The sequence below is a fragment of the Tamandua tetradactyla genome, chromosome 1 (genome assembly GCF_023851605.1).
Source record: "Tamandua tetradactyla isolate mTamTet1 chromosome 1, mTamTet1.pri, whole genome shotgun sequence".
Taxonomy (NCBI): domain Eukaryota; kingdom Metazoa; phylum Chordata; class Mammalia; order Pilosa; family Myrmecophagidae; genus Tamandua; species Tamandua tetradactyla.
The window spans coordinates 107,124,537-107,144,909 of NC_135327.1; positions in this window are offsets into that span (position 1 = coordinate 107,124,537).

The window sequence follows — 20,373 nt, forward strand, 5'->3', positions numbered from 1 at the left end:
AGTTTAGGCATGTCTGTCTCTCTCTTCAGCCTTTCCCAAAGTGTCTGCCATGGAAGGCTAGGCCTATAATATTCCCTTGTAGGGAAGCGCCAATTTCCCTTTGCATAAGTAAGTTTAGGAAACAGCATGAAACATTCCCTCCTACTTGAAATCTTTTTTTTCCCCTTTATTAGAAAAGTTATGGATTTACAGAACAAACATGCATAAAATACAGGATTCCCATATACCACCTATTATTAACATCCTGCCCTGGTAAGGTATATTTGTTACAACTGATGATAGCACATTTTAATAATTGTTTTATTTATTATAGTCCATGGTTTAACTTGGGATTCACTGTGTGTGTACTGTAGTTCCCAGGAATTTTTTTTTAATTTTATTCTGTTACCCTATATGCAATCTAACATTTCCCCATTTAATCACATTCTAATATATTTTCCAGTGCAGTTAACTGCATTCACAATGCTCTGCTACAATCACCACCATCTATTACCAAAACATCTTCATCATTCCAAACTAGAAATCTAATAATAAAAATTAGTAATTAAATATCTGTTACTGCAGGTCTTAAAAAAATTATTTCGTCACTTAGTCTTTTATTTGGTTATTAACCACAAACTGATTAACCTCCAGGGGATTAACATTTCACATGTGCCTTTGGAAATCATTTTGAATTTGCACATTCACGCGTTCTTTCTCTTCTATTCCTAGACCCCCACCCAAACAGAAGGGAAGCTCAATTCTCCTTATCTTCTCCCTTATCTGTTATTTCTTCTCCACAAACTATTCCTTCCTTCCCTTATCCAGAATCAATATCAGATATGAACTTGTCATTAACTCTCTTGGAAACTCACTACAGATGAAATTGAGCTCCTCTTGTTTTTCCTCTGATATGGTCTCAACTTCTGGAAGAAAAATTTTAGTAAGGGGAAAGAGAAACAGTCTAGAAGTGTAGTGGATATGGCCAGGGTGACCTTGGAGAGAGAGGTCTAAACTCTCTCTGAATATAAGGCATATGATGATTACGTTCATGTGTCAACATGGCCAGATGAAGGTATCCAGTTGTTTGGTCAAGCAAGCACCAGTCTAATTGTTACCCTGAGGATATTTCATGGACTTAAACCATCAATAAGTTGACTGCATCTGTGGCCGATTACATCTACAATCAACTGAGGAGACTGCCTTCAATCATCAAGAAATCAAAATCAGCTCACCCCATACCCCAAAACTCCACATCCCAACCTGTGTTTTTTCAGATGTTAAAACAATAATCTATTGCCTGTAAAAAGAAAAAAAAAAAAAGGTAATAATGGGTAAGGTATGTGGAAACACTGTATTTTCTGCATGAATTTTCTGTAAACCTACAACTTCTCTAGTAAAAAATTAAAGAAACAAAAAACAAAACAAAAAGAATCAGTTGCAGCAAAAATCCATAGAGTAATGTAATGTAATTTAACTGCCAACTGAATCAATATCATCAGTTCTGCCCTACATTCATTTCATCTATTTTGGGAGACTAAAAACCAATAAGCAGTCTAATTACTGCATATGCTTCTACCAAATACATGCGTGACTTCATGTTTGTGTTCTGTACTGGCACAAATACCCCTAGGAAGGGCACAGATATTCCGTGTGTTAAAGGATATGTGTCTAATGATTTACACTGGCTCTCCGAGCCCTCTGGGAACAGGATCATTCATTCTCTCATGAATTGTTTAAGAGTTACCATTATACACCTAGAAAGGACAGCTGTTGTCTAATAGTTCAGTGCTTGGTCTCTATAGTCTGACACCTTGGTTTGAGCCCATGCACTGCACTCACTCACTCACCTTTGCATTTTCTTAGCCTTTTTAAGCCCTCACTTTCTGATGTGAAAAATGGTGATTATGCTAATTATATTACACAAGGTTCAGAAGATTGCCCAGAACATGGCCAAGTGCTTAATAAATGTTAGCTATTGCTTTTATGGTGAATATGGCAAAGATAATACAAAACTCCCACCCTCACCTGCAAATTCTCTCTCTCCAGCTGAAAGGCCAGAAGTTGTGAGAAGTTGACTTAGAAACAGAGTAAAAGAGAATTTGTCCCAACACATAATTAGGCAGAGATAACACATTTGCAGAAGTCATTTGAATTAGCCAGAACACCAAATTTCAAGAAATGTGAACACATATATCAAGAGGCACAGAGCTATTAATTCCTATGAAGACCTCAGTGATTTATCCAAGACCTCTCGATCAGAAGGATGCTTCTGAGTGCTAATAACAGGATAAACGCAAAGCTCACTAGGGTTTGTATTCTCTCACCTCTCTTGCATTCTCTGCTGAAATGTTACATTTTCAATCAGGCCTCTCTCTATGACTCTGCACAACTGCAACACAACACTCAACCCAGCACCTAATAAAACATATATTCCTTGATGCCCTCATCACCTTCTTACACACTATATAATTTTCTAATTTATTTTGTTTAAGGTCTGGCTTCCTCTCTTTGAATGTCAGGTCTGCTGCAGAGAGTTTTTTACAAGAACATAGACCCAGTATTTAGAACAATTCTGGGTATAGTCTGCCCAAGATGAATGTTTGATGAATGGATAAGCAAGAATGTCCAGAAGTAGGGGTAAGTCAATCATAAAGAATGTTATCAAGATTCAAGTCAGTCCCTCCTGTCTCACTATCCTCAGCGTTCACTTCATCCTAAAGCAACAACCTCATTGCCCAGTGATGGCTGCAGCAGTTCCAGGCATCACATCTGGACAAGTCAATACCTAGAGGAAGAAAGCCAGACAGCCTTCTTTCAAGAGCAAGAATGCATTCACAGAAGGCTTTCAACATGTTTCCTCCTCATGCACTTAAATTAATTAAAGTGAAGGAAAAGAGAACTACTTTAAATATTAGACAAATCAGGACTTTTGACCAAAGTAGGAAGAAGAATCATCTTCCTAAAGGATTAAATACTTGGACCAATTTGGTGTTCAAATAGCAAAGAAGAAAGGAATTGGTGGACAGTGAGTGAGAAAACAACTGTCTACTTCTATGTACTCCTGAAGGGAGCTGTATTAAAAGCTTTTAAAGAATTTCAAAGAATGCTATTTTACATATGTGTGTGTGTGTGTGTATTCATACAAAAGGTATAGCAACCCCACATTCAGAAAGGAATGAATTGGTGTACTCCATGTGTGAGCTGATTTAGGGAGCATCATTCAATAACAGTAGGCAAACAAGATGAGTTTTTTTCTGTGCCTACTCTCCAGTTGCTAATTCTGCTTTCAGAAAAAGTTTGTGGGGTTGTGACATAAATAAAAATATCTACAAAGTAATCTGTTCTATGAATGTCTACTTAAATTTCAAAATGTGTTTTGTACGTTCTTGTTACAAAGATTAGTTGCTTTTTTATTTCACATAAACTGTCTTGTTTGTATTGGCCCTTCAAGTGGTCAACATAAAAAATTAAGAATGAGTATTTTTATAGATGTTAGAAAGGATGTGTTGAAATATTTCAGTGGTTTAGATTCTGTTTGGTAAGCTTTTGACTTTTCTGAGTTGGAAATAGAAATGAAAAGAACAAGGCTTATAAAAACCTCTTGTTTTAGTTTTCTAAGCTGCTTAAAGCAGGCATCATGAAAAATGAGTTGGCTTAAACAATGGAAATTTATTAGCATTTGGAGGTCAAGAAAATATCAAGTCAAAGCATCCTCCTCAAGGCAAAGCTCTCTTCCTGAAGACCAGCTGCCTGTGATCCTTGACTCCTCCCATAGGGGAGGCACATGGCAGCCTTTTCCTTCTCTTCCTAGGTTTAGTTCATTTCAGCTTCTTGCTTCTGAGGTGCTCCCCTCTCCCCTTCTCTCTCTTTGTATTCATTCCATTTATAAAAGACTCCAGTAATAGGACTAAGACCCATCCTGCTTGAGATGGGTCATACCTTAACTGAAATAGCCTCATTAAAAGGTCCTACTTATGATGGGTTCACACCCACAGCATGATTGAATATTTGCTTGAATATGCACATAAGGAATTGAATTTGGATTTTAAATAGCCAATCTTTACATTTAAAGAAAAAAATACTAATTTTAAATCATACAGCTTAATTCGGAAACATTCAGTAATTTAGCAAAAATTACTTACTTTCTTGACCTCAAGCTGCTGTTCGAATTTTATGTAGTTTACCTTACTGTTCATATCTACAGAAGAAGAAAGATAGAGGCCACAAAAATGATGAAAGTGAAGCTAATCCATTTTGTGAAAATTTAGTACTCCTGATACAGTATCTGGAGGAAGCATCAGCAATTCCCAATTTGCTAGGATAAAACTGATAAACGACTGTGAATTTAATATGCATTCTGTAGACAGCACTAAGTGCTGTCTCAAATCTGTATCTTAAGGAAATACTGAGAGCTCTCTCAGACAATTGTGGCCTTTATGTAAACTTGAGCAGGGTCTATGAGTAATGTGTGTTGCATAAGAGCACACACCTTAATATCTTATTTGGAATATCTCAATATTAATTGGTTTTGCTGCATGTAATTGCCAACCTATAATTAGGCCTTCCCTGATGACTCTATTTACAAATACTAAAACACTCCTTCCCTCTCCCTTGTCTATTTACTTTTGTCCATTGCAACAATCAGCCTCTTACATATTATATAACTTATTAATTTGTTCTATTCATTTATTAGAAGTTAAAGTTAAAACTAGCTAGGTGATACACCTGTTAGGTTGCTAAAAAGATCCCACAAGTTTAGCAATCAAAATAATTAAGCAGCAGTAATAAAAATATTTCCAACATATTAAATTGGCCAAATTTCTTGTACCACAAAGCCAATAATATTTATGTTTTAGGTTATCAGTATTGTGATTTGAGTGATAGGTGCAATAAGCAAATCATATAATAACAAGTTGTTATATTCTACGCTATGTGTCCTGAGGATTTCCTGCTTGAAACAGAATACTTCTAATCATTGACCTACATACTAAGGAAATAAAGAAGATAAGGAAAACAATCAAAATCTGCAAGAGACCAAGACATGAGGACCTCTCTGGGCAGTGATAAGCGCCAGGCATGTTTTCACAGACGTGCTGCTGATGTCATCTAGAACACAGTACTCTGCCACATTGTCAGGTGACAAGCCATCTCTGTGTGGGAAGCTGTCAGTCTCTCCAGAGAGAGCAGGCTTCTTTCACAAATAAAATAGCAATTACTAATTCTATTCAAGTTTTGGTTCAACATAATAAATCAAAGATTTAAAAAAAAGTTCTTTCTATACCTGTTATAGGATGAGTTGCTCTATTAACCAAGACGTCACTGTGAAAAGCCCAAGTGTGGTACTACAAGTTTTTGCAGCAAGGAATGAACAAATTATGAGAATCTCAGCAAAAACCTGCCTACCTTTTGACTGAGTACTCGCATGGAAGCGGAGGAGATGTCACTAATTGTAAAACCGATTGCCTGTTGAATCAGGCACATTCCTAATGGCTGAAGGTGTGCAATCCACAGACAGTGCCAGGATTATGGTGCTCAGATTCAGTACAATTTGAAAGTACCTGGTGCAGACACACGTACCCTTTTGGCTACACATTTCTAAATAAAAATAGAATTTTCTAGTTCACTCAGTTTTAGTTGTACACAGAAAGAAGACCACCTACCTTGTATCCACTTCTTCAACTACTTATTTAGAATATTGCTCTTATTTCTAAGGCAAAGCACCTAATGTTAAAACATTTTCCAGTATACTAATTGCCAATTTACAAGAGAAACTGCCTATAACAAAGAAAAAATGAAACAGAAAGGGGAAGTACTTTAAATCGGCTCTCTCTTCTATGTAGAATTTAGATTGCATGTTACTTTTGTTCTAAAACACATTGATTTTCTTTTGTCTCCAGGTAACTTCACTTAATCTTGAATACAACTGCCAAGTAATTTTACTGTGACCTGGTCAAAAGGTACTCAGCCACCTAAAATGAAATAGAATTGTCTGGCAACAATCAGATGGACAGGAATTGTTCCCTCCACCCGTGCAAGAGGACTTCAAGAGCTGAGGGGCCCCAAACCATGGATTCACACTAATATTTGAAACACAAACATATAATCCCACCCTCAGACACTGGCAACATAGCTAAAATGGAGGAGAGCCAGATGTACCTATTGTGAAGGGAAAAAAAAGTACATTTGTGGGGAGTTGTAAAATATTCTCTCCATATAGGACCGGCCACAGTAGCTCAGCAGGCAGAGTTCTCGTGTGCCATGCTGAAACCTGGGTTCAACGCCTGGTGCCTGCCCGAGCCACAAAAAAAAAAGAGAAAATATCCTCTCCGTATAAAGTAGTCCTCTGTGTGAAAATTCAATGAGAGTCTTGAAAATTGATATTGCAGCAACTGGAGGAAATAAGATCTGTCTATCACTGGAGATATCAAAAAATCGATTAGGTGACTATTCAGCAAGTATGGTCTAACCAGGAGGCATATTTAATGGCTGTGCATTGGGAATAAATATACTTCATGGTTTCTATTTCTTGAGGGACAATGACTTTATGACTATCCAAATTCCTTATTAATAATCTCTAATAATTATCACCTAAACTTGTATACATTATTTTTCCAAGCAAATCCATGAAATAAACAGCAAAATCAGAGCAACTGTATACATAACATCCTGGCCCTTGAAAAATAAATATATGTCTTTATTTCTTTGATGATTATTTCAGTTTCTCCAACCCAACTTCTATCTCTAAATTTCGTCTCTGATTTCTTGGTCACAGAGCTAGTTAATGACTCATTTCCTCTTCTTGAAAAAAATTTAAAAGGTACTTCTGTTGTGTGGCTTATATCGCAATTTTTTCCTCTATTTTCTTTATGCCTTTTTATTTATTTATTTATTTATTTTTGTATGCTGTATGGTGGGGGTCACATTTCATTCTTTTTCCATGTGAGTATCCCGTTATTGCAGCACCATTTGTTGAATTTTTGTTTTTGTTTGTTTTTCTCTCTTTTTGTTTGCTTGTTTGTTTGTTTTTGAGGAAGTGCATGGGCTGGGAATCGAATCCGGGTCTCCCGCATGTCTATGCGCCTTTTTATTTTAAACATACTGAATATTTTATTTCTTCCATTAACAACAAAAAGCAAATGTATTTTTACCTGTGCAAAGAATGTCAGGTCTATTGTTTTCCAACATTTCTCCCTCTGAATTTTTTACATGATTTGCTTAAAAGATTCTGGATCTTTCTCCTGAGATCTCTTTGCAATATGGCATTTCAAGGAATTTTATATCTTAGAAATGGAAAGTAGAATTTACCCCAAATACCACGTTTAGCACACAATGGATTTGATACTTAGAAAGATAAATGGCTTAATATCTAGTAAAGGAAGGACTAGAGACAGGCTTCCTGATCTCCATTCTTCTATTCTTATGGGACATAATTTTGTCCTCCAGGATACATGATTTGAACTTTTTGGAAATAAATACTTGAAAATGTATTCCTTAGATCTGAAATCTCTAATCACGTATTAATTAACAAACATTGAGTTCTTATTATGTGAACAAATATGTTTGAGATATCTTGTTTGTGCAAATCATCTCACTCAAGAAATGAGTACCAGGATGATCTATAAATAAAATATTGTTTGGCACACTATAAAATAGGAACCTAATACTTACCGATATCACAGAAGTGATGTCATAGAGCAATGCCCAATTGATTGACCTAAACAGATTCTTGATGCCCAAAATGGAGGCAAACTCTCAGAGTGGGATGATCAGAACAAAATTCCATGGAGGAGCAGGTCTTGAAGGATACAGAGAATTTTAAAAATATCTTTAATATAACGCACAGATATAAAAATGCACGAAGTTAAAAATCACAAAGCAAATACTCACATAACCATCATCTACTTGCCCCTCAGAATTCACTTCTATTTCCCTTTCTTCACTCTTCTCCTTTCGAAGTAATTGGTCTATTAAATAGTAAGGTAATCACATCCTTGCTTTGCTTTATAGTTTTGCTTCTTAACTGTGCATCTCCAAGTAACTGAGTTTGGTTACACCTATTTTTTGGATTTTATAAAATTGGAAACTGACAGAATGCATTCTTTTGTACCTGACTTGTTTTGCTCCACTGTGCTTTAATGTTTAGCCACTTTAAACATTATGGATCCATGGATCATCTTTGCTTACTTTCAGTGCTGTAGTCCTGAAATATTGCATGGATATATAATTTATTAATTCATTCTTCCATTGACATATTTTTGAGCTGACTTCAGATTTTGGGCTATTATGGACAATGCTATTGTGAATATTTCTGCATTTAGATCCTCGCCCACATGATCACACATTTCAATAAGTAAATAATTTCTGGGCCACCACTTATTTGCATATTTAACTTTACCAGTAGTTTACCAAATGCTGTAACAATGTTCACTCCTACCTGCTAGGTAAGCTTCCCGTGACTCCACATCCTCACTGGTAGTTAATATTGTCAGTCTTTTTATGTTTTAAACGATCTGGTGAATATGTCATGGTTTCTCTGTGTGGTTTTAATTTGTATTTCTCTGATTTGCTAAGTACGATTTCATATAATTTACTCCTTTGTGAAATGGCTATTTTGTCCATGTTTGTTTGAGTTGCCTACAAATTTGAGTTGCCAAAAAAAAAAAATTTGTAGTTCTTTATAAAGAGTAAACATGAACACGTTATTGGATATATGTATTGCAGATATGTTTTTATAATCTCTGGATTTCCTTTTCATTCTCTTAATGTGGTCTTTGGATGAAGAGATAGTCTTAATTTTTATATTTATCAATCTCAATTATCAATCTATTCCATTCTGGTTAGGGGATTTCTTGAAACATTGAAATTATATAAGTAGAAATGATGCATTTCCAGGCTGGGTGAATGGCATAGACAAAATTATGGAACTAGGTAAGTTCAAGTTATGCTGACATAGAAATGCAGAAGAAAAATCTGGGACTCATCTGAAAGGCTGCAAATGCCAAGTTAAAATGTCTGAACTTCATCTCTTAGGCCTTTCCTATAGGAGAACCAGGGGAAAGTATTGAACTGGGGAGTTTCATGTTCAGAAGAGTGCTTTCCATGAGATAAAACTAATGGTTCTAGAAACAACTGGAGGGAAGAGACATTTGGGATAGAGAAACCAGCTCACATCACTGGTGTTAGAAAAGGCTGCTTTGATGGGACTCGCAAGGTTTATGCCATAAAACAAGCAGGACTTGTATGTTAGGCTATTTACACTTAAGGTGTCAATTGTTTGATGCATAACTATAGGGCCTAAAAAGCTTGGGCTCTGACACATGAGTGATATTTAGTCGAGGTAGACATGAAGGAGGAAAGAAGGAAAGACATGAATAAACACATACACAGGCATTAAAAATGAGATAACTTGGGAGTAAAGAAGAAAGATTTTATAAAGTCCAAGAGAAAAATAAGATTAGAGGCTATGATGAGACCAGACAATGGAGAATATGAAAATCCAGGGTTTTAATAGAATAGATGAAGTAATGTGACAAAGGATCCCAAATTCTGAAAGACTTAACCTAACAAAGGAATATTGGTTGTTCACATAAAATGGGTTGTGAGTCCAAGAGATACTCCAGGGCAACTCTCTTCCCATGCAACAAACTTAGTGATCTCTGCTTTGACCTTGTGGCGCTACCACCCCAACCTGAAGACTCTGAACAACCCTCACACAAGGGGAAGAGAATGTTGAAGGGTCCTACACTGGCAATTAAATGCCATGACTCAAACGTGACACAGCCCATTATCTTTCTAGCTACAACAGGGTGGAAGGTGTAATCTTCCTTCCCTGAAAGAAAAAGAGAATTTTTTTCTTCTTGATTTATTTAGTATTTCTTCAAATACTAAAAAAAAAAGATTTAGTATTTGAAGGAAGAGGGGAGGAATAGTGAAAATATAGTGATGATTTCTATTTTCAAAAAAGTCTTCTTGGTACAATGGTGGCACCTTATAAATATAAAAGGAGATTGAAAAGAAATACATTTTTTGTGGGAAAAAAATCATAAGTATAGTTTTAGATATTTGAGGGGACAATGAAATATAAAAGCAAAAATTTCTAAAGATACAGATCTGGATTTTTTGAGACAGATACTGAAGATATTATGTGGGTCTTCCTTCATAATACCATATATAAAAGTCAATTTTCAACAAAGAAAATGAGATAATTTTTAAACATCACTCTTATTATATTAGTATTAAGACATACTCGATTTTGACAAAAACACTCCTTACACGTAAAAATATCTTCCTAAGATCCTACAATTCATCCTATTATTCTCCGGCTGCAGTAGTGTTTCTGGATCCCATTGTCTACAGAATAAAATCTAAACTTCTAAATGTGGTATTCCTATGTTAAGCCTTACACAATCTGGCCTCACCTAACTGGCTTTTCCTCTCACCACGCTGTCCTGTAAATAGCTTCCTAGCTGGTCAAACTGCCTTCCTTTCAGATGGAAAGTGCTGTGGAGGACATGAATAAATAGTCTGAGACTCTTCATTTTTCACATAATGAAAAACCACAACTTAGTTACAACACTAGTCATTTAAGTTTTCTGATTTTACCTGAATGGTTATGAACTATTAGCAGCAAGCTGTAAAAGGCATATGAAAATTTACTATCAGACAAAATCTAAATTCACTTTATGTGAATATACATCTCTTAGGTAATAATGACTGTTCTTGACTCATTCAGGTTAAATATTTATACCATCTTTGTGAACTGGCATTAACATTTCCCCTTCCCACATCAAAATGAGTCAATGATTTTACTATCAGTCAAAACTCTGTGAATTCATGGACCCAAAACATGGTAATCCAAAGACTTAGTCAATGGGAAACCATTCTGTGGTAGAGAAATCTATTTTCTGTCTTGCTGTAAGACCATAAGTTTATTCCATCTGTGCTTCCTAAAAACCCATTTTTATATTCCTTGTAGGCATATGCGCTAACCATTTTTTCACTTGGTGTACATAGCAACAGGAGTTGCATACACTCATGACTTTGCTACTCTTTGAATGATGGGCAGTTTTCTACATTTGATAACCAATTTGAGAGGTAACAGTTGAACAGGTGAACAGTTCTATTTCCTCTGCTAATTTTTCTAAAACATGAATCACTAAGTACTAATGAATGCTCTGTTGAAACTGGCCTCCTTCCTTCAGATAATAACTTTTGCCACCTGGTTGTATTTATTTGTTTTCTAAGATAAGTAATAATCAAAGTTTCTAAGCCTCTATTTTTTCATCTTGGATATTCACACTGCCACATAGTTGGATGTTTGATGAAACATTTTAAGTCCAATTAATAGATATCTTGAACTCATGAGGATTCCCCCAGAAATCTGTTCCAACTGCAACCTTCCCCATCAGAAGAATGGCAACTCCACTCTGCAATTGTTCAACCAAAATCTTAGTGTCATCCTAGTTTTGCTTTATCTAGAAATACCACATCCAGTCTCTCAGGAAATTCCAATGCCTTTACTTTCAAAACAGATCCACAATTTGATCTCTTCTCACTACCTCAGGCCTGGAATATTTTTTGGCACTTAACTAGTCTCCCTGCTTCTACCCTGGCCTTCCTTCTGGTCTATTCGAAAACCAATAGCAGGACAAAGCCTTGCCGCACCATAAAACATAAATGCAATCATGTCCTTCCTCATTCCCTGCAATGGCGCCCACTCCACCCCCCATTTCCCTCAAAGGAAAGCCCAGGGACTTAAACATGGCTTCCACATCTGACCCAGGAGTCCTCTCTTATTTATTTCCTCTTTCTCTTTCCTTCAGACACTGTGTTCCACCCACATGGGCCTCCTGGTTGTTTACTAAACCTGCCAGGCATCGTTCCTCTTAGGACATTGACACTGGCTATCCCCTCTGCCTAGAATACTCTTGCCCCAAATAAATATATGGCTTAGCCTCTTACCTCTTTCAAGTTGTGGACCAGAACTTCTATTCTCAATGAGATACACCCTGATCACCCTATTCAAAATTGGAGACAAATTCCAAATACACTTTATGGCCCCTACCTCACTTGTCATCCCCATTAGTTTGTCCTACATTTTCTTTCTCTTCTTCTTCTTTTCTTTTCCTCCTTCTTCTTCACCTGTAGTACCTTAAAGGTCTAGCACACTGTTTCTTTGTTTTGTAATATTTATTATCTGTCTCCCTCACCACTAGAATGTACACTTCATATGGGCAGTAATCTTCCATTTGGTCACTGCTGCATCCACAATTGGTGTTGAAAAAATATTTCCTGAATAGATAAATGTACCTTTAAATGAAGATCATGATGCTCACCCATCTATCCTCAGGGTTGTTCTGAGGCTTAAATAAGAACACTTAAGTTGAAATATTTCACAAACTATAAGCTACCAAATATATATGTTGCTTTACTATCATTATTTTAATAACAAATATCTGTTGGTATTATTCTTCATTTCTTTAGAATGAATTTAATTTACCCATACTTCAGAATCTTGCTAAAGTAGCACTAGTAATACATGGCTTTGGTTATGGCACTGACAAAACAAAACTATCTAACACTAATCTTATATGCAGTTATGCTCAGTACTTATAATTATTGTCATTTGTTGAGTGCTCACTATCAGACAGTTCCTGGATTTAAAATGGATTATCTGATTTAATCCCCAACATTGTGAGATAGGAGATATTTATTCCCAGTGTAACAGATGAGGAAATTAAAGCCCAAAACATTAAATAATATACTTAAAGGCCATAGTTGGTATAGAAAAAATGTGCTGGTACTCAAATTCAGCACTAACTCCAAAGTTTTATACTTCTCATATACTACATACCAGAACTGGAAAAACATCTCCATTAACTTATACAAAATTATTTGGTAGGTCATACTCTTGAAAGTACTTCAACTATTTTAGATGCCAAAGTAATTTAAAGATGGGATAAAATAATGCCAAACTCTAAACTTAATTGCTACCCTGTTTCTATTTAGCAGTCAAACAAATATGGAAAATTCCTGATATACAGGGCAATATGTAAAAACAAAGTGCCAAAGTAAATTAAAAGTGAGATATGAGAAAAGAAAAGAAACATGAAACATGTTTGAGAGGATAAGGAAGTTCATTTAAGGGAAAGGAGTTCCAAAACGGTTTTTAAAAATCACAACACAAAAGGACCAAGTACTTCTTTTTTTCTGTAACAAAGGAGCTCTGGTGAATTTAGGACCTGAGATAGTAAATTCATGCATATGGATCATCTAAAGGCATAGATCCATGCTGATATGTTTCTAGTTAACAAACAAACAATAGCCACATTGCAGTTCAACATAAGAAGGGCTTTCTCCATTCCGCCCCTCTCCCTGGCATGTGAAGAGACATTAAGTAGCTTTATAGCCAAATGGAAGACACAAATGATGTAGCAGTGCCATCTGTGCTTTTCTATTTCTGGTCAAGAGGAGGCACATGCTGATTGAGAAGATATCAAAAGCTACAGCTGTAAATAGTTATCCTAAATTAGTATGGGGTAAGACCAAAGAATGAAAGTTGTCATTCTGGCTCAAGCGCTGAGTCTCTTCAGATGAGGGAATGGGTCCTAAGTCTGTTAGCTCTTATTGGGAAACACTGTTGAACAACTACCCACTCACAAACACATCTACTCCATGTGTTTGAAGGATTTTTAGAGATCATTAACTCAAAACATTTTTGTAATTGATATACATCTGCAGAACATAAGAAAGCTGAGACATAATGGTTATAATGAAAGAATAATCAAGAGTCAAAATGGAAGAATACATCTTGGGGTCTAGACGTTATAAATATAATGCCATGTCTTGTCCTTTGCAAGTTCTTTGGAAGGCCAGAACCTCCTAATCAACAGCTATATTTACAGCTTTATTAAAGTGTTTTTCATCAAAGAAATCTCTAGTGATTACAGAACATTTCAAAATCATTAAAATTATGGTTGTTTGCCATCCATATGTACAGAAAAATGCTCATAGTGATGGAAGGAAGAAAATTTCAAATGATGAAAATGACTAAGTGTTCTTACAACGTGTTGAGAAAATTGCTAACTACTTTTAGTCATCAGAATCTTAATTTAACATGTTCTCTCTTTTAAGTATGTGAAAAGATATCTAGGAAAAATTGCTTCACAAAAGAGAAAAAGTCATCAGTCTAGATTCCATAAGCATGTGTTGAAATCTTCTGTTCATTTCTTTAATTTCCTCAACAAATATTTAAGGAAGACCTATTATGTACTAGGCACTATTCTGAACACTGGAGGGACAACAAAGAATAAGACAGACAAAGCCCCTGTTCTTAAGGAGCTTATATTTTAGTAGGGAGAAAACACATAAATGAACAAATAAGATGATTTTTATATAATGATAAAATCAACAAAGAAAATACAATGGGAAAATATTGAGATTGAAGAGAAAAGGGAACCTATGCTTCACTAGGGCGGGCTGGATTGTTGCTGCTCTAACAACCCCAAAATCCAAATGGCTTTTAAAAAAAAAGGATTTACTTCTCCCTCACAATACATCTCTATCATGGGTCACTCTGGGGCTTCGTTGCATGTCCTCTCTCAGAGATGTGGGATAAAGGAGACTTCACTGTTGAATGCGGCCAATTGCCATGGCATTGGAAAGGACACACGGCAAATTGCATACATGCTTCTAAACCCTTCCACACAAAAGTGTCACATCATATCTCACCCCCTTCATTGACCAAAGCAAGTCACATGGCTGTGACAAACTTCAAATGGGTAGGGAAATGCAATTGTACTGCATGCCTGGGAGGAGGAGAACCAGAAATCTTGGGGAAGGAGAAGCAGGTAATGTTGATAATCACAGCCTACTTCTGTGTTTCTGTGACTGCTCTCTTGAAGTGATGATAGGTAAATGAACACCTGAAGGATCAGGAGCTAATCGTGAATAGATTGACAAAGAGCAAGTAGAAAAACCTCAGAGGAGAACAAATTTGGTGTGTTAGAGGGACAGCAACAAGGTGTGGGAGGCTGGGGCCTAGTTAATCAGCACATTTAAGGGGAATAGAAGATTTTATATTGAGAGCAGAGAGGCAGGTAGGGGGCCACATCATGGATAACTTATAGTAATAGTGACTAGTGTATATTTTATTTAATTTGTGATAGAAATCCATTCATAATTTAATAAGACCAAAAGTAAACCTGGATCAAGCATGGCTTTAATTCACAAAAAACACATATAGTTTTATATTCTTTTGAACTCTTCATATTGTAGTGCTGCTATTCTTTTTCTAACAAATGAATCAAAGTCAGTATGCTATAGGCTAATAATGTACATTTCTCTCAGAAACATCAGTACTTACAAATTTGCTTAAGGAATATTCCCAAATGTATGCAAGTTTTAGTAATATTCAGTGTACTGCTAGGTTGCTTCATAAGAAGGAATATTACGATGCTTTTGAAATTATATCTTTAAAATGCTTAATCACGAGAGAACATTTACAATGTGATATATTCCAAAATAATTAACCTACAGATGGGTTTATCTCTTTTAAAAATACAATTAAGTTTGAGGTGAATGCACACACTTACATCTAACTATTGTGATTCCAAATTGGTGCAATATCCTGGAGAACAATTTGCTATTTAAAAGATGTAAAAATATCCAAAACCTTTGCATCAATAACTACACCTCTGTAATTTGTCCTCAGGAAATGATTAAGGGTATGTTTGAAGATTAAACTATTAGGATGGTCATTGAAGCAGTGCTAGTAAAAACAAAAAGGCAAAGAGCTTAATTGTCCAACATTATGGTATCTTCGAAAATCAAGTGGGGTACATTCACAAACTAGAATTCTATGTAGCCATTAACCATGATCTTACCTCTCTCCTACTCCCATTCACCACCATAATTCTCCCTAAAAACCTTTTCCACACTGCAGGATTTAATGGTCTTACAGGCCCCAGCCCTCTCATTTTGACACTTGGTACTAACAGGTATTCATTTCAGTAGAGGGCATCTATTTAGCTTGAAAAGAAATTCTAGCTCTCATCATAACATAAATCATCATTTTGGTGACTGTATTTTAAGTCTGGTATGACAATAAGATTCTCAATTTGTTTGTTAAATGCTACCTGACTGTGGCAGTACAACCCAGTACTGACATTATATAGTGGGACATGGCTCTGTGGGCTGAGTTAAGAGCAGTATGGATAGTAACAGTGTACAAGCCAGGAGATACACTCACCGTACCGACAGCAGGGCTGTTTACAAAGGCCTTAAAACCTGGATGACAACCTGGAAGCAGGAACAATCGATGGTCATAAGTTGCCCCCTCTGGGGATAAGAATTTTGGAAAGTCATGTGGGACGCCTGCCAATGATGAGAGTGCCAGCTGCCAATCATGCAGTACAGCCAGTGGACCTCACTAGAGAGTGCCCTTTGTGCTCCCTGCACTGACCATGTGGGCTACTACACCAGATGAAATACATCGGCTGGTCACAAATCTCAGTGACCCAGTGGCAAGCGGATGACATTGGTCTCCTTCCTCTCTGTGGTAGTTAGATTCAGTTGTCAACTTGGCCAGGTGACGGCACCTAGTTTTGTTGCTGTGGACATGAGCTAATGGTACGTGAACCTCATCTGTTGCTAATTATGTCTGCAGTCAGCTGGGAGGCGTACCTGCTGTAATGAATGACATTTGATTTAATTGGCTGGTGGTTAAATGAGAGAGCTCAATGTAGCACGGCCCAAGCAGCTCGGCATACCTCATCTCAGCACTCGCAGCTTAGCCCAGGCCTTTGGAGAAGCTTTAGAAAGGAATCACCTGGGGAAAGTTGTTGGAACCCAGAGGCCTGGAGAGAAGGCCAGCAGAGATTACCCTGGGCCTTCCCACATAAGAAAGAACCTCAGATGAAAGTTAGCTGCCTTTCCTCTAAAGAACTAGCAAAATAAATCCCCTTCTATTAAAAGCCAATCCATCTCTGGTGTGTTGCATTCTGGCAGCTAGCAAACTAGAATACTTTCCCAGAAAAGGCAAGGTGTGCTTTTACTGCCATGGATATGAATGCAGGACTGTTGTAAGCTTTCCCAGTGGTGAATATGAAGGACCAGGCAGCTGTCAGATGTTTGGAGAAGGTAAGCGCTCTGTTTGAAGTGCCTACAGAGGTAGACAGTGATCAGGGACCCCTTTCACTAGGCAAACAGCCCAGTCCTAGGCCATGGATCAGAACATCACATGACATTCCATCTGTCCTACAATCAACGGGTGCAGGCCTTATTGAAAGAATGAACTGTATGCTAAAGAAACAGCTAAAACATAATAAGAGATCCTTTCAACAGTGGACTAAAAAACTATCAGACCTTAACTCACTTGAATGCAATGCTGCAGGCTGCAGACCCAGCTCCTATTGCAATGCTAATGGCAGGACCCAGGCAGGCTCTGAGAATTCAAATGAAAGGACCAGCTGCTTTCCAGCCTAAAAGGGGAAATAATAATAATTTGTTGTGTCTATGCCTCAGAACATGTAAACAGTGGGAAATGAGGTCCTTTAGCTTTATGCTGGTCTATGCAGCCATGCTAATTGGGAATTTTAAGCCCATGGGTAGTAGGAGTCACTGAAAATATTATAATTCAATGCAAAAAAAATGTCTATTAAAATTTCTATCACCAATCTGGGACCTCCTATTCCCACAGGAACCTTATGTATAATTATGTGGATCCATTTTATGCCTAGACTAGTATTTAATATCATGGTGGAGGATTCTCAAAATTTGCTGTGGGAGAATATCTGATATTTAAAACCTTCCCATAATGTTCCTCTGCCTGGTACCTTGTTGACAACCAATGGAAATCCAGTATGTATATTGTTAGATCAGCAGGAATTACCTCTAATATTTCCCATAAACATCTTTCTTAACAAACACCTTCCTACAGTGGACGTCAGTGGTAACCCACATCCACAATTGAACCCAATGTTGAGTTTGCATGGACTTGCCATCTTCAGGCACTACCAGCCTTCCTCAGACTGTGGCCCCTGTGAATTGGATTGCATGGAAAAATTCTGCTGACCTGGCAGAATTCAATGCATCAGAAAATATGAAAAAGACTCTTTCATTTACAGGAGATTATATGTGAGGACAGCCCTATGGTCCCACTACATTATATAACTCTTTACTGCATACTGCTAATAATTGGGAAATGGTTTTATTCCCTTTCTTCACCATGGCAGCATCTCTTTGTAGGGTCATTTCTGTGTGGGGGTCTCCTAGTGTTCTGCTGTCTCTTATACTGTTGTTGTGAAATATGACTTTAATGTAATGTAATGTATGCTCTATGGTCAATGTAATCTGCTGCCTGGGGTGGAGACCCAGGGGCCAGGATTCCCCTCCATTATTTTCCTTCATATTGACAGCAGGTCATTGCACGTAGCTAACTACATGACCAGGACAGACACTGAAGGTCATCAGACCTCCTCAGGGGAAAAGAATGTACAAATGGTATCATGAACAAGGCATGGAAACACCCCTCTCTTGATCACTGTGGATAACAAACTCCTGTGTCATGAGATTATGCTGAAACTCTGTTCTCACACCCTTGACCTAAACCCTTAAAAGCCCTTGCATTCTCCTCACCCCTTTGCAGAGCACTGACTCCCACTTCCTGACCAGCTCCCACTGGGAAGGATCCTCTCCTGTTGGTAAGTCCCAGTAAAATTCATGTCTAACAACAACAAAAATTCTCCCTGGAGCTTAAAAAGTAATAAGTCCGGAAAAGAAATCTGTCACGAAATTTTAACTATACGCTAGCGGGTGCTTATTGAGATCTATGAAACATATTTTGGCTCTGCATCTGAAGAGTTGATACTCTAATTTGAAAGACAGGCATAGAACAATAAAAGGGTATCCTCGTTGTGTTCGAATATGTTTTAGATGCCCAGCATTGTAAAACTGTCTTATTTGGGGAGAAACCCCTTTAATGGGTCTTAGTGGGAGGGAAGAGATCAGATCCACTCCTTAGTCCCTGGCAGCTATGACTTGAGAGTGTAGCAGAGACTTGTTGGACATTCCCATTTAGAGCCTTGACTATAATCAACTGATGCAAATCAAATAGATATTTAGAATTCACTAATGGTGACAGCATCCAATGTCCAGGTGCAGCAATGCCCAGCCATGACATTCAAATCCTACTGTTTCTGTAGAACCTTGCCTGTGCTTCCTGCTGTCTAGCCTCTTTTTCTTTTGAACCACATTTTTAAGCCTTGTTTTCAATCAAGGCTATTGATTCTGTGAGTTAGAAGACCTCAACAGACCAATTACAAGAAAAGAAACTGAATTAGTCATCAAAATCCAACGAACACATTGGCTGTATACTTCAAATGGATTGTGTAGTATTTAACTATATGCCAATAAAATTGCATTTAAAAATAAATTAATGAAACAGGGGGCAGAGGGAAGAACAGAAACAGATGGCTTCACAGATCAATTCTACTAATCTTTCCAAGAAGAATTAATATCAGTCCTGCTCAAACTCCTCCGAAAAGTTAAAGAGGAGGAAACAATACCACACTCATTACCAAAGCCAGATAAAGATACTAAAGAAAATGACAGACCAATTCTGACAGAAAAATCCTGAACCAAATACTTTCAAATAGAATCCAAATAAAATAAAAATATGCCATCATCAGGTGGGTTTTATCCCAGGTATGCAAGGGTGGTTCAACACAAGAAAATCAAGTAATGTAATAAATCACATTAACAAATCAAAAGGAGAAAAGCACATAATCATCTCGATTGATGCAGAAAAGTCATTCGACAAAATCCAGCATCCTTTCTTGATAGAAACAATTTGAAAGATAGGAATAGAAGGAAAGTTCCTCAACATGATAAAGGACATATATGAGAACCCACAGCTAATATTGTACTCAACGGTTAAAAGAAAGCTCTCCCTCTAAGATCTAGAACAAGACAAGGATGCCCACTGCCACTACTGCTATTCTACATTGTACTAGAAGTTGTAGCTATAGAAAAAGAAATAAAAGGCATCCAAATTGGAAAAGAAGAAACAAAATTTTCACTATTTGCAGATGACATGATCTTATATATAGAAAGTCAAAAAAAATCTATAATGAAGTTGCTAGAGCTAATAAATGAGCTCATCAAAGTGGTGAAATATAAGATCAACATGCAAAACTCGGCAATGTTTCTTTAGATTAGTAATGAGCAATCTAAGAAGGAAATCAAGAAAAAACTTCCATTTACAATAGCAACTAAAAGAATAAACTATCTAGGGTTAAATTTAAGCAAGAATATAAAGGACTTATAGACAGAAAACTCTAGAGTTTTGCCAAAAGAAATCAAAGACCTAAATAAATGGAAGGGCATTCTGTA